Genomic DNA, 15,810 nt, shown 5'->3' on the forward strand with positions numbered 1-15,810 from the left:
GTTAGCGACTGGAAACAGTCGCTAACATCGCTATCTCCTATTACCAACTTTTGGAGATATTCGCGCTTAGCTAACACATGCCCTGAGCAGTTCTTAGCCATGGTATCCAATGGGCCAATGGGAGGTGGATAACATGGTTAAGAGCATTAGCTCGGTAATGTCTGAATATCGCTGACTTTTCAGCGATATTCATGCATTGCGGCCGATTTTTATCGCATTTGCGATAAACCTTGGTAATACCAACGTTTATCTGCGATAAAAATCCCCGCAGGTCGGTGATACATTTTTGTCTCTAACCAAGCAATAGCTATAATCATCGCTATTGCTTGGTAATATGCCCAAAGACTTTTGGGGTATAAAGATCTGTGCTAAAACCCCTACACAGTGTGTTACTTCTGGATGTCAAGACGAACCTCTGGCTGTGTAATGAGAGGGAAAGGACTTTGAAACTTTCATCCATCTTGCTGAAGCAACTACCCAAGGGCCTGATTTGAGCTTGACTCCTGCTGAAGTCTCAGGGACATTAGACTTCACCCATCAGCAGTCTGGATTCCTATTTGAAGGGAATTATAGTCGCAGGTGAGGCCTCTGTTGAGAATTCCAGAGCCTCTGGTTCTACTATGGGGAATGCAGACTGAAAGTCATCGTTATCGCTATTGTGGGCCGCTGCAGCTGAGGAGCTGTTGCCATTAAGAGCCCGCGTTTGCCGTTCTACGAAAATCATCACTATTGCTATTGTGGGCCGCTGCAGCTGAGGAGATGTGCCGCTGAATGCCCGCATTTGCCATCCGATGAGAATCATCGCTATCGCTATTGTGGGCCGCTGCAGCTGAGGAGCTGTGCCGTTGAGTGCCGGCATTTGCTGTCCTAGGAGAATCATCGCTATCGCTATTGTAGGCCGATACAGCTGAGGAGCTGTGCCGCTGAGTGCCTGCGCTAGTCCCCACTTCGAGGATCTTTTTATCACCTGTGTGTGCCGCCAGGGGCCTGCCTTTAAGCCCTGTTCCAGAATTATCGTGAGTGCTACAGCCGGGAGCTGTGGCCGCCTGTCATCACCGCAGCTTCCTTGTGAGGCTGCATGCTATGCCCCTTAAACCCCAGGTAAATTGTCCATCACCAGGTCGCGTGGACCCCTGCCTCGAACTAAGTTCATTCCGCACGCTTTTTTGAGTGCCTTTATTGCTTTGAAGTTAATCTGTAAATACGTGCATTGTGGCGCCTTGAACACTTTTAAGCCTCGTGTTCAGCCTATATAAAAATAACTATTTTTCTATACTTACTTGTGGTGTCCGTTTGTAGCGTCCTTCCTGTGTTATTGTGTATGGTCATAAATGCTTCATCCACTGCCTCTGAGATAGGCCTGTCTGCTCGTGCAACGTTACCACAGGGTTGAGCAGGGGTTATCAAAGGGTGTAGCCCCCTTACTCTGACTTAGGAAGAAGGAACCCAATTTGGGCCTCGGCACCAGCCGCTGTCAACTAGAGAGCCCCATTTCTAACAGGTACTATATAGTCTCATGGGTCCAGGGCAGATAGTACCTGAGCAAGATTGAGCATCTTGAACTTCTTTTTTCAGAGGAAGTAGTTGAGGGCTCTGAGGTCGAGAATAGGACGAAGGCCTCTGTCCACTTTGGGGACCAAAAGTAGCGGGAATAGCAACCACAGCCTACGTATGGTCCGGGAACCCTCTCTGTAGCTCCTTTGGCCAAGAAAGCCTTGACTTCCTCTTGAAGCAAAGCAAGGTGATCCTCTGCCATCTGATCATATGTTGGGGCATGGACAGAAGGGTTGTCTCAAAAGGGAGGGATTAACCACTTTGGACTGTTTGCAAAACCGATCTGTCTGAGGTTATGTCCTGCCAGTGGTGAAGGTGACTGCGTATCCTGCCACCAAGTGGACACCCTTGATCTGGGAGGCTCGGACTAGGAAGGTTAGGAGGCGGTGGAGGGACAGGGGATTGTGGCCTGACCTGACTTCTGGCCACCTGACCCATGAGGTCGGGGTGAACCGTGGCAACAGCTGCTCAGAGTTTTCAGAACTTGCATGGTCTTCTAGCTAGGGTAGGGGTAGCGCAGTTGCAAAACCCTTCCATGCCATGAAAGGGGTAGACAAAGGATGGGTTGATACTGAGAGGCCAAAGGACTTGGCTGTAGCCCGCGATTACTTGAAGCGCTCTAGCGATGCGTCCTCCCTGTCTCTGAAGAGATGAGAGGCATCAAAAGGCATGCCCATCAAGTTTACTTGGACATCCCCCAAAAAGCCAGACATTCTTAGCCAAGCGTGGCGCCTAACTGCCACCATTCTGGAAATGTTTCTGCCCAGCGAGTCTGTTGTGTAAAGGCCACAACGTATAGTAAACTTTGCTGCATCCCTCCCTGTCAACAAAACTTTGGGAGAGGAAAGCCCAGGCCTCCTCCAGGACTTGTGGCAGCACGTGAGCAACCATCTCCTACAGAGAATGGGAGTAACGGCCCCATAGGCATCCAGTGTTCACTGACTGCAATGCTAGGCTGGTGGAAGAATATTTTCTTCCCAAAACTATTCAGCCTCTTGGATTCCCTATCTGGTGGTACGGAACAGAACGTGCCCTGAAAAGTAGTGTCTTGGACCACCAAGCTCTCAGGGGTTGGGTGAGAGTTAGGAAAACTGGGCCACCCATTGCAGGGCAGTGGCGGTGGGAAATTGTTCTATTCACAGGAGCCCCTGTGCTGGGTTTGGACCAAGTCCCCAGAAAAAACATCAGTCAGTTAAATGGCAGCAAGGGTTCCGTGGTTGAGGCACCAGGCTGAAGTACCTCTGTCAAGACTTTGGTCTTGACTGCGACAGAAGGAAGCTGCAGGTCCAAGCCCTCTGCAGCCCTATGCACCACCATGTCGAAGGAAGCTCCCTCCTCTGTTGCCAGGTGAGGAAGAGAAAGCATGTCCGCCTCTGGAGAGGTATCCAAACCACTGGCATCACCCAGTTCCTCAAACCAGTCCATTTCTTCTGTGTAAGGCAGGATTTTTAAGAGGTCGTGCGTCCCCTCCCAATCCTTCAATGCTAGACCTTCCAAATTAGGCTGAGGATACAACATAGAGCCCAAAGGCTCCATCGGCACTGGTCTCTGCTTCGGTGAATGCCCGACTGGCTCCATGTTATCGGGGATAAGAATGGGACTAGTGCCTCCAGTGGGGTGCTGGCACCATCGAGTGTGTTGGCGTCCATTGGTGCAGAATACAGAGGAGCTCCTTCTGCTGAGCCTGTGGGGTTCGAAGGCGCACCGGCAGGGTCAGGCCGCCCAAATATGGCATCATAAAACTCTTAACTGGGCAGGGGTCACTTCTGGCCATGGAAAGGGAGGCAAATGTGGGGCTGGCACAGGTTCCCACTCCATGGAGCAGGGCCTCAAATGTCAACACTCCTCCTTCTCGTGATGGACATGGCAAAGTCGAAGCATGCTTCATCTTATTGTTTTTCTCATGGTGCTTTTTACCTGCCCCCTTGAAAGATTTCGGATGGGAAGATGAAGACTTGGATCCTCCGGAGTGGTTCTCTGACCTTCCTCTCAAGCGGGAGCAGGAAAGGGATCTCTGAGTAGATCTCCGAGGCACCGGACGCTGACGCTCCGATCAGCTTTAGGGACCGCTCCCTCATAGCTTTCGACGCCATTGCCCAGCAGTCTGAGCACGACTTTGGGTCGTGATCGCGCTCCAGACACCAAAGGCACACAAGGTGGGGGTCTGTAACTGACATGGCGGAGTGACAGGAGCCACACGGTTTGAACCCCGAGGTCTTTGAACATCCTACACACCAAAACAATTTGACAAAGAGTCATAGAAAGTCTGTTAAAAAATGACAGGCGGTAGCTCTCTTTGACGGACCTGCTCTCGCTGGCGCGGAAAGAAAACAACTGACGTCAGCATGCCGAGGTGGCGCATATATAGACGACGCAGACATCACAATGAAGAATTCGACTCCATGCAGCATCGTGCGGAGTCGACTAATGCCACCTACTAGCATTCAGGGGTACTGCTAAGAAAAATCTTCCAAATCCAGCCTATGTCTGTGTAAAAAGGGGGTCGATTGGGGGTGCGGCAGGAATAGGCAACAACCGTGTTCTGGTTATTTGTGGGTTTATTATCGAAAGCAAATGGTCAGTACAACTCTTTCGATTTGAGGGGGGCCTCCGTGGTGATCTGCTGCGGCTCCTCCTACGTCTATGGACCTTCTCCTTCTTCCTGCGTCCTTCAGGGGTTCTTGGGGGTGTCTCTTCCTCGGAGTACGTCGCAGCTGGCTCTGACACCTCCCCGGTGGTGAAAACAGAAAAGAAACAGGGACCGAGTGTGAATACTGTACACTCACGAGCATCAAAGGGGAAGGAGTGAGGGAGAAATCACCGGTGCTCAACTATTTACAGTGTCCTACGTGGTTGGAGGGGTAGTGCACAGGAATAGGGTACCGGGACTTAGGTCTCCCCTGATTTAGTACCTAGTGTACCTTTACTACTGGCCCAGCCCCACAAGCGATCACACACCTGAAGGAGCCACGCACCTCCCCTGGGTGAGTGGCTGGGCGGCTCACAGGAACGGTGGCCTCCTGGCTTTCTGCCGTCCTCAGCTGGCGCCGACTCAGCTTCCCTCTGTGGTTTCTCCGCTTGAACTCCCCCGGCCTCTGGTGGTAATCGCCGCTCTCCCTCGTCTTCTGTCTCTCGTGATGTTCCTTCCGTCGTCCGTCGTCTCCCGCCTCCTCCTTCTCCTGTCTCGCTCTTCGTCTTCTCCCACTCGTTCCTCTTCACGTCCCGCTCCTCCGTCCTCCAGGTGTACAAGCACGCTTGTGTTTCCGGGTTCCGACCTTTTGTCGGAAACGCGTAGTCTGCAGGTTCCTCCCCTTCTGTCAGCGTCCAAGAATTAAAGGGCCAGTCCTCCTCGGCCGTCTCCGACGGGTTCCAGTCCATGTCCTGAGAGGAGGAGAGAGAGACAGCAGGGGGTGAAGGTAACACAGCGTCAACCCCTTCCCTGCTAGGTGCGGTGTCCCGAGGGGTACTGGGAGTCGTAGGCGGTGCGGACCTCTCGTACTCAAGGGTCCACCTATACACCCCGTTACAGTCTGGAAGTTCACAGGTTATGAATCTGCGGCTAGATGTCTCTATCAGATACATTCTTATTATTAAAGTCAGCGCTAACCACTGTTTTATGTTCTGAATCCTGAGTTTGTTTTTCAACAGACCAATAAAAAAACATAAATATAACATTTTCTATACACTGATTCACACACGTATAATTCATTGTCTCTGTACGTGTGTGCTGTAAAGTGCTCTGACACCCTAAACTGGTATGAGAGGTTGTAGGAGGCTGGCTTAGTATATGGTGTACACTTATTTAAGTGAAGAACCTTGCTCTAATCCAGACAACACTTATGGTGATTTTAGTGGTCTTTTATAACCTTTGAAAGCTCTTAAAGAGGTAGCTGTGAAGAGCTGCCTTCAGGCTTATCTTGAAAGAGTGTTAAGCGGCTTGTTTTACCAGTTTAATGATACTACATCATTAAACTGGAATAACAAGTCGCTTAACACTCTTTAGGTTAAATGAAAAAGAACCACACAGTGTATATATAAAAATATGTCTATTTATTACATAACACTCACTAACTGGAGATATCAACACAAAAAACCAACAATACTTCAATTGCAAATAGGCAGATAAGTACCTAATACAGTGGTTTCCATGGAGAGACTAAACCATATACTAAAAGTGGAATGCGAACTGCGACTGAAGTCAGGACTTGGACCAGGAGACTCAGAGGAGCGGGGGACACAAGAAACCACCCAAGGTAAGTAACCAGGAAACGGTAAGTAACCAGGAACCTAACAGAGGCTTTGTGCAGAGTGGAAACACATCTGCTTGTCCAATAGAAGTCAATGGGGAAGTCGAGGTTGTAGTTTTTAGGAAGAAGGACCCTTCCCAGTGGACCCTAAAGAAACCATGTGGAAGACGGAAGGTTGGAGAGTCAGCCCGTCCATGGATACCTCAGGAACCATCACACCTACACCAGAGAAGCCTGGTGGATAGGTGCAAATTGACTTTGGAAACCGACGTAGACCACAATTGAGGACTTCAGGAAAGATACAGATGGAGAAGACTGCGTGTGCATGAGTCCGGTGGAATCCAAGGGTGGATGCTTCAAGTGATGAACCTGTAAGGAAAAGGGACAGAGTCTATGCCACTCGGAGGTGACCAGAGTGGCAGAGGTGACCAGGGAAGAGCAATGCACACCAATGTCAGATGGTTCAGAAGTGTTGACCTTGATCTTGTTGTTGCAGCTGTGAGGACCAGGTGATGCTGAAGAAGACCAGGAGCCATGCACAAGCAGTCCCACATTGGAAGTCAAGAACCAGAGGGGGTTGTTGTGTAGTGGGAGCACCAGCAAGCCTTGGCAGCTGCAACTGGTGGGGGAAGGGGAAGAAGGAGCAACTTTGGGACCAGCAAGGTCCAAGGGACTCACCACGAGCAGAGTCAGAGCAGGCCCTGAGCAAGCAGGGAACCCTACTGGAGCAGAAGAAGACCTTTAAGAGCACCCACAGGCCGAAGGCACAGAAGTCGCAGAGGATCTCAAGCAGCTCACTAAGAAGGCAGACCATAGCGCAGAGGATGCGGTTAGGATGCTGTACTTGACAAGAAGTGATGCTAGAGGCAGGAGCTTCTTGTAGCCCAAAGAACTCTGGAATGCAGAACCAACAAGCCTTGGCAACGGCAAGTCAAGCGGTATACAGGGATTTGGTCCCAGCGGTTCCAACGAGGGGTACTGGCCTCAAACTTGCAGAGAGGACATGTCAACCTAGAGAGAGTTGTAAGCCACCACCTGTGTTGCTGACTCTTTTGAAGTCCTTGGGGCATCAGAAGCAGCACGCTGGACAGCTTCATTTCAGTGCCTGCAGATGCAGTGTAGTTACTCCTTCACTCCAATAGAGATTACTGTGAGTGTCCTTGATGTCCACAGGTCTGATTAAGATCCTGGATGGAGCAAAGACACAGATGACAAAGAAGACTTGCAGCACAGCAAGACCAGGAGCAGCAGGAATCTTCCTTGATGGAGTATCAGTTCCAGACGAAGTCCAAGTGCCTGAACTATTGAAGAGTGATGTGGTTTCAGTCTTGAGTCTTGAGTCTCACGATGAATCTGAGGACCCACCCACAGGTAAGTACTTAAGTACCCCAAGGGAAGGGTTGGAACAACTCAAGTGTCTCTCCCAGTGGGGGGGGGGGGTGGACAGAGGGGAGAATACTCCAATGGGTTTGTACCAGAGCCAAGGGCTCCCCTGAGCTGGTTCAAACTGGAATATGCACAGAGGGCACCAAATGTGCCTTCAAAGCAGTTTGGTGCTGCTGGCAAGTGCCCCCAACCCGGCACAATACACCAAGTACTGTCTGGGAGGTGGTCACACCTCCCTGCAACCAAAAACATATCTTCTACCTTCTCCTGCTTGAAATTGGCTCAGCAGCAGGAGGGCAGAATCAATTCTGTGGTCGGCAGCAGCACTAGCTTGCTGTCAGACCCTGAAGGGCTGTAATCAAGAGTACAGGGGGACACACCAAGGGACCCCACCAGTACATGGGATCATACTTCCAACACTGGAATCAGTGTTGGGGTATGATTCCAAAATGTTTGATACAAAATAGGACTGGGTTTGGTGCAGCCACTATATAGTTGACATCTCGTAATGGCTGATGTCCACTATGTATTGAAATGGCTGACCGTACTTACAAATCCTGGAGAATCGACTCCAGAGTTTGTAGGGGTGTCCTGATCATGCAGGGGCACCCTCACACTTGTAACCAAGCACCCTGCTTTAAGAACTGATAGACCTGCCATAGGGGTGACATATAGGTTTTAAGTGTTGTGACCTCATATATAGGGACACTTATATCTGTCATGAGAGGTGCAAATGCCAACCGACACAGGCTGCAATGGCAGGCCTGTAGTCACAGTTTGAGTAATCTCTCAAGGGTTGCACAATACATGCTGCAGCCCATTGGAGACCCCTGGTGTACCTATGCCCTGGGTACCTCAGTACCATATCTACTAGGGACCTACAAGGGTACACCAGAAGCCAATTGTGGATGTACAACAGCACTTACAATGGTCGAATTTAGGGAAGAAGCACAGTGACTGGGATCCTGATTAGCAGGATCTGAGTCAGACAAGTCAAAAACATACTGAAACCAAGCAAAAAGTGGGGGTAACCAGGAAAGCAGTTCCTATTTTGCTACATAACACCCCTCCCTCCCCCCACAACGAAAGGAGATAAGGCTAACCTTGCCCCGTAGAGTCCTTATTTCCTACGCTGACATACAAGGAATTTCAACTACACTAGCATGGATACTCCCTGTTTTATGGTGCACTGAGAAGCTCCTCCCGTGTAGGGGCTTGGATGCTCTCAGAAGTTTGGGATGCCTGCTTGTCACCTGTTTGAGCCAATAGAGAGGCTGCTGGTGTGAATAGGGAGGGAGGTCCTAACAGGGTTATTCTCAACTTCTAAAGAATACTGGATACAACAGAGTCCTTTCTCTCTATGACTGACCTGTACTTATCTCTAGGAGGCAACCTTTTGCTGATTACAGCTTTTGATTGATCCTGGCTGTCTGGAACAATGTGGGTCAAGTGAAGGTGTGGGACAGGCCTGCCCAGATCTCTCTTTGCCCAACAAAGTCCATTTGGGGGATATCACTTGCTAAGGGTAAGAGGGATCCCTCAGATTCCTGAGGGGTATCCACCTAGTTAGTACTTCTAGGCTGGGGGTCCCTAATCTGTGGATGAGGGAATTCCTCCTGGCCGTGGACCTTGTGGAGTCCACTGACATCCCTGGCCTCTGCAGCACCTGCTCCAGACATGGTACCACATTGGAAGACTCCGCTGACCTTAGAGGCCCTGCCAGGACAGGCCTGCCCTCCTCTGGGGCAGTTTCTTCACAGGGGAATGATCAGCTCCCTGAGAAGCTGACTGTCACCTAGCGTCTGTGGAGGAGGATTTTTCTTCTGGTCTCTGTTGGAGCTGGGTGGCCCATGCTTTCGGGCTCCACTGCTCCATGGTTTCCCTTTTGTTGGACTTGTGGCCCTAAGGGTCACACCAATCTGCTCTGGAGGCCTATCATCTCTAGAAGGGCCTTAAGGTCTACTTCAGCCTAGGCTGATGTTTCTAGCTCATTGCCGAGGAGGAAAACTACAGGTAGATTGGGGTACACTGCAACCTTCGTAGGGCCTGTTACCCCTCCCCAGCTGAGATTGACTATGACCATGGGGTGATCTGTTCTGACTCCATCAGTGTTGGCCACCTGGTGATAGAGATCGCAGGTCACCCAGCCATATAATTTCACCATACACGTACCAGGCCCATAATATTTCCAATTTCTCATATACCTTGATCGGGTGATCTAACACTCTACTACCAGTAACCCTGGTTTCCTTCCTATTTATTTCTAGTGTACCCGACTTACCAATCCACCGTTACGGGTACCTATGATCACAAATGGATCAGGGAGCTAGCCGTAAAAGAAAGGCAGGCAAATACAAATACCAACTTTAAATGTCTTAATATTCATTAAATAAACACAGACTACTGAGAAGTTTTAAAAGTTTATCTTCGACTTCAAATTCTGAGATCATACAATTTACAACAATAAGGCAGTCTATAATTAAAATAACGAAGAGCACATAACCATATAGAAAGAAAGCTAAGGCAACCATTTATGAGTCTAGGAAAAAATGAAACGAAAATGAAACTTCAACTAGACAGATTTGGGAATGAATATTTCTAAAAATAGGATAAACTTAGGCACGGACTAGATTTACTTTCAGAAAATACTTCAAGTGTGATATCCTATGCATCTAATAGGAGGGGAAAAGTGGAACATGCTATAGTTCTAATATCATTACTTCAAATCAGATTTTGCATGAGAAAAGTACAAACCACCTTTATAACTCATAAACAGTATGGAGAGAATGTGCTCTAAAAAGTAGGGAAACATAGGAATATGCTATGGAGATAAATGCATTGACTCTTCATATAGTAGAATGCGGAAAGCATGGAAAATTTACGTATGCAAAGGTATGTCTTTATTGAAGCAAAGACAGAAAAATAGAAGGTGCAGTATAGAGTTTTAGCAATATATTTACCTAGAACGGTGTGAAAACCAACCCTGGCCACGGATCAGTCAAGGACAGGAAAAACCCCAAGGAAGGACAGTCATCTATGGGACAGCAGGTGCAGAATGGACACCCCAGAACAGGACAGGAAAACCAGATTAGGATCAGGACAGGACCACCAAGGCACGACCAGCACCCGCAGTTTGGAAGCAACGCCTGCGCTCCACCCTCTCTGCAGCTATCAGTCAGAACCCCGATTGGGTTAGCGAACTCCCCAGCAAAGTGCTCCGCCAGCACTTAAGGTTTAGTAAAACCTTTGAGTCTATGGTCAATTCGGACAGAGTGCTCCGCAGCGCTCTGTATTCAGTCACCTATTGAGTGCGTTGGGTCAGTGACAGGTCAGCTATTCAGACAAGTCGGACAATTTCTCTAGCTAAACCTAGGCTAGTTATACTGTTTTCGGGTCAGTGTACCACCCCCCAAATGTTGCAAGTGTCAGAATCCCCAATTTCGATTGGTCCCCAAGTAGGATAGGCTAACACACCAATCACAATTTACGTCTACAAGCCGAGTTTTACATATTCTGGAACCGCCTATTGGTTTTGGGGTTCCCATGACCGATTCAACAGAATACAATAGGAAGAAATACATTTGTTTCTAATGTAACATATTTTAGCTTCTCCGGCTGGGTGAAGGTGCATCTTCCCAGGCACGTCTTGGCAGGGACCTTCAGTTGGCACCCTGTCAATGCCACCGGCAGAATACGGTCATGCGCAGAACATCATCTCAATATGGAGTCTTGAGCCTTGCGTCAGACCCTCAATACCGCGGTACATGGAAAGTAAGCGAAAACAAATTAAAACATGGAAATAAATGAATTCATTGTATACCAAGAATAGCTACTTTGTACTTCTTAATTTGGAAAAATATACTATGGCATTATAATTAGTGCAACAGACGAAAACACAAAAGCATTTGCGCAAGCTTCACCACGTTAGGACACAGACAGCCATTTTAGAGGCAAGTACGCATGCGCACATTTTCCCACCAGAACTGCAACTACGTCACGTCACGTGAGTGTGACTAACGCATGCGCAGTAGAAAATCCCCAAGCGGCGGCCATTTTAGGAACCAGGGTTATTCGTATTAGTAAAATACATAGGCAAGCGTCACTAAGATACACATACATCCAAGGGAAATTAGTAAAACGTACAGGTTGAATTATAAGATTAAAATGTTATTCGAGGTTCTTGATTCAAGCAAGTCGCGTAATTTGCGAAATCTTGCTTCATCAATCCCCTATTTGATGATATTTACTATCATCACAAACTAATGGAACCAGATGCCAACTTTTATCACACTTTGTGCATTTCCATTACTTTCAACATTCGATTCAGTTTCTCTTTCACATCTTTGTCGGGGTGAGAGTTTTTCACCTTTTTGTAAATTTGATTATTCATTTCTTCCAATTCAAGCTCATCCACACTCCGTTTCACACCTCTTCTATTCACAGAGTATTTCTTTGTGTGTTTGCGACATTTGCAACAGACAAATATGAGGAATATGATGAAACCTATCACTCCAATTGGCATCAGTACCTTAAACAATAAACCTTTACCTAAATTAGCAAACCAATGACCTACAGCGGAGAGACCATCAACAAGTCTCTTCCAGGCACTATCAAACTCCAGTGGTTTGAGTTCCTTTTCCAAATTTGTAATATTTTTCACATACCTTTTTAGTTGTACACTTTTGTCAGGTATGTAAGTGCAACAATGTTGCGCTTTCAACATTCTGCAGACTCCGCCCTCTTTTGCTAATAAGGTGTACAGTGCAAGTCTGTTCTGCAAAACCATTGATCTGATCGCAACCATTTCGGTATTGACCAATAGGAAACCATGTGCTGTGTCAGTAGACAACACATCCACTATTGTGGATAATTTGCAAATTCTGTGTGTGTTCAGAACCACTCCCACTCCAGGTATCAGTGCACTAAAAATACTACCCATTATTTCACCTACGCTTTCTCTTTTACTACGCACTAAGCCATTAGTGTTTTCATTGCTTCCAGCAATTTCTTTCACATGGTATATTTTCGGGAAGACAATGCCAAAATAGCAGCTTCCATACCAGTGATCCGGCAATTTGAAAAAAGCCTTGTTTCCACATATATAATAAATTCCGGGAAACACAGGTTCTGACCCATTTTTGAAACCCCAACCTCCAATTACCTTGTAATTGTGCTCACATTGACTGGAACCAATGAAAATGTTATTATAATAACTAGTCTTCTCGCGGTGAAGACAGAGTTTCCCTCTTCTCTCGAAATCCAGCAACAAAGCAGGACCACTCCCACCATTTGAGGTGCTTTCCATGTTTTCAGCCCATTTAGGAGTTCTCTGTCTTTTATCTTTTGCCTTTCTTTGGAAACTCTCCCTTCTTTTCTCTGCCAAGTTTAAAAACAATTTTTCTTGTTCATGTAATGAACAGGTCAAGTTATCTCTGTGTGCTTCATTTAAGTCTATGGTACCTATAGTCAGAAAGTATTCTCCCATATAACGTGTAACGTCACTTTTAGTATGCACAGGATTCAGATTTCCACGTATGGGAAGTTCAGAAAATATCACGTCAGAGTTAGAGTAGTAGTACTGTAACGGTCCTCCTTTATAAAACAAGCTAGCTAAAATGCTACAGGAAATTCCATAGGTCAAAGGTAGGTGATGATAAGTCACGCCTTCAGCTACAGAAGTAGGTAGCTTCATGCAGACATAGCAGTCTTCTATTTCCATAGTTTCTACATAATGTACTAAAAGGTTTGCGAAAACATTTAAATGTGTTTGGTTCTTAACTCCGTGATAATGTAGTCCTTCCTCATCTGATGCTTCTAAGTCCCGTTTTGTTTGTCTGAGTGCTTTTTCACGTATTTCTACACTTCGTGTTGTCAGTTCTTCAGTGTCAGTGGTCACAGTCTGTGTAGGGTCAATATTAGTATTTTTGCTCACCATATAAGGAATAAAAACTGTTAGTCCTATCCAAATTATTAATACTATAGCTATGCTACATATACATACTTTGCAGCATGTTTTGCAACAATTGCATCTAGGCCTTCCATTCACGTTTGAATCAGACATTTTCTTTCAGAAGAAGTTTTCAACCCCTCTTTGTAACTTTGGACAGGTAGCTTACACTGAGCAATTTCAGGTTGGTTCGTCTTCTTCGGCAGAATAATCAGCAATCTGTTCTTCGTCACTTTCGTCAGTTATATCAAGATCCTCAAACTCCTCCAAGATCAAATATGTCCATTCAGGATCTTGATATTTCTCGTTCAGTCTTTTTATTCGGTCACTTCTTCTTTTGGAGCTTTCTCCAGCTGGTTCTGCAATGCGAGGACTTTTCCTTCTTTCTGCAAGTTTCTCTTCTACTGTTTTTATTCTCAGTCTCAGTCTCAGTCTCTTGATATATCTGGGTTCGATATTTTTCTTTTTCTTTAGTCTTTTAGCTGGCACTGTGTTTTGGCTTTCTTCTAATGTTCTTTTATTTTCATTTGCTTGTGACACTTCTGATTCTTCCCTTCCTGTTTGACTAGTTCCAGGCCTTGTCTCTATTTCTTCTGCCTGGTCACTAAGCTGGCCTTGTTCAGGTGTATACTGGATTTGGCTTTTGGGCGTTTCTATTTCTGTGTCCTGAACACGTTCTTCTAGTTCTACCTGATCCTGTTCAAGCACTTCGATCTCTTGATGTTCTTCTGCTCGAACTTTTACACTAGTTCTGGTCTGTCCCTTTTCGACTTCAGGAGTTTGTGGAGGTGTGTCGATCACTTGCTCTGTCCCTGTCTGACCTTCTTCTTCCTCAGACTTGACGTGAATCTCAATAATCTGAGGATCTTCGCCTGTGCCTATCTCTTCCTCCCTATCCCACTCTCTATCTTCGTAGGTTTGACTTCTTGTTCTAATTGGGTCATTAGTGAGGTCGATTATGGGTATCCAATCATCTTGACTGGTGCTCGGTTGTTCGTCATCAGCTACTTCAGGACCAACGTCTGCAGACCCCTCAGCTGGACAACCTTCAGCGTCAGTTTTCTCGTCTGGAATCACCTTCTGTGTATATCTGGCATGGATCCACTTTGGAACGCCGGCACACTTCACCGCTGTTGTGGTCACCAGTATCACTTGGCGTTGTTTTCCCCACTTCGGTGAAAGGCAATTTGTACGAGTATGCTTCTTTATTACGACCCAATTGCCTGGAACCAATTTATGGACTGGAGTCGTTGGATTGGCGACGGCGTCTTCCCCAATCTGGCGAGAGATAGAACGCACTTGGTCACCCAGTTGCTTGCAGTACTCAAGTACTAAATCATCAGAAATGTGTAGCAATTTATGTCCTGGTACCCATGCTTGTCTCACCACTCTTCCCATCAGGATCTCATGGGGGCTCAGGCCTGTTTTTCGGTCTGGAATACTTCTGAGTCCCATCAGAACAAGAGGCAAAGCATTTATCCAGTTCATGCCTGTAGATTCACACATCTTTCCTAATCTCGATTTTATAGTGCCATTTATTTGCTCCACCACTCCAGAAGCCTCTGGACGATATGCACAGTGTAGCACCTGTGTGACCTTAAATGCTTTACAGAGTTGCTCAATTACCTCATTCTGAAAATGTCCGCCTCTATCTGATTCAATTGTGACTGGAACCCCGAACCTAGGTATTAATTCTCGTAGTAACAATTTTGCTACAGTTATGGCATCATTCTTTCTAGCAGGGTAGGCTTCCACCCATTTTGAAAACAGGCAGACAATGACTAGGACATATCTCATTCCCTCACAGCGAGGCAGTGTGATAATGTCAATCTGTATTCTTACAAAGGGACCTCCTGATTTTCCAATTTTTCCCAATTCGACTACTGTTCTTTTCCCAGCGTTAAACTGCTGACATGTTAAGCACCTCTGGCAGAGTGACTCTGCTACCTTCCTGAATTTCGGATTGTACCATGTTTGTTGGAAAACCAGAACCATGGCATCCCTACCAGTGTGTGAATCTCCATGTATCAGTCTGGCCATAGAAGCAAGCAGATGTCTAGGCAACACAGGCATACCATTTGGGCCCACAATGACACCATCCTCACTTCTCGGTCGACAACCGAGTTTCTTCCATTTTTCCTTCTCCTTTGAAGGCACAGCATGCTGCCAATCTCTCAACTCTTCCCAAGTGGGCACCTCCTCAAACACCATAAGTTGGCAGCTGTTTCCAGGTCCCCCCCGTTCGATATTTACAGACATGCGATTTCTGGCACAATGTTTGGCCACTTCATCAGCAAAGTTATTTCCCAAAGTTATATGGTCAATGCCAGATTTATGAGCAGCACATTTGACCACTGCTAATTCTTTTGGTAATTGGATTGCCTCCAGCAAATCTTGTACAACCTTTCCATTTCTGATGGGAGTACCTGAAGAAGTCAGAAACTCCCTCTGTAGCCACAATTGGCCGAAGTCATGCACAACCCCATAACAGTACTGACTGTCAGTATATACTGTTATTCTTTTGTTTTTTCCAATTTTGCAGGCTCTTATCAATGCAATCAATTCGGCTACTTGTGCAGACTTTACTCCAAATAAACAGGAAGCTTCTTTAATTTCGTCTATAGAGACTACAGCATAAGCAGCACTTAAGCCTACCAGTTCGTGTCTCATACATGA

Source organism: Lissotriton helveticus, chromosome 11 (genome assembly GCF_964261635.1).
Source record: "Lissotriton helveticus chromosome 11, aLisHel1.1, whole genome shotgun sequence".
NCBI lineage: Eukaryota > Metazoa > Chordata > Amphibia > Caudata > Salamandridae > Lissotriton > Lissotriton helveticus.